The sequence below is a fragment of the Penaeus monodon genome, chromosome 24 (assembly GCF_015228065.2).
Source record: "Penaeus monodon isolate SGIC_2016 chromosome 24, NSTDA_Pmon_1, whole genome shotgun sequence".
Taxonomy (NCBI): Eukaryota; Metazoa; Arthropoda; class Malacostraca; order Decapoda; family Penaeidae; genus Penaeus; species Penaeus monodon.
Genome location: NC_051409.1, coordinates 8,560,602 through 8,560,819, shown reverse-complemented (window position 1 = coordinate 8,560,819; position 218 = coordinate 8,560,602).

Genomic DNA, 218 nt, shown 5'->3' with positions numbered 1-218 from the left:
TTGCGAAAAAACACCCACACATACAGATATTTACATTTCGTTAGCTCATGCCTACGACTAACTTGCTGCCAGTATCTCGGGTAACACGCCCTCTCTGTATGGTATAAAGTTCTTGAGAAAGGTCAAAGGTTAAGTGTCGTCGAAAACCAGGAAGTGTTTTCATAATCTTGATAAGATGAACGGCATCGCCCGTTCTCAGCCGGTGTTGCGTTACGAGA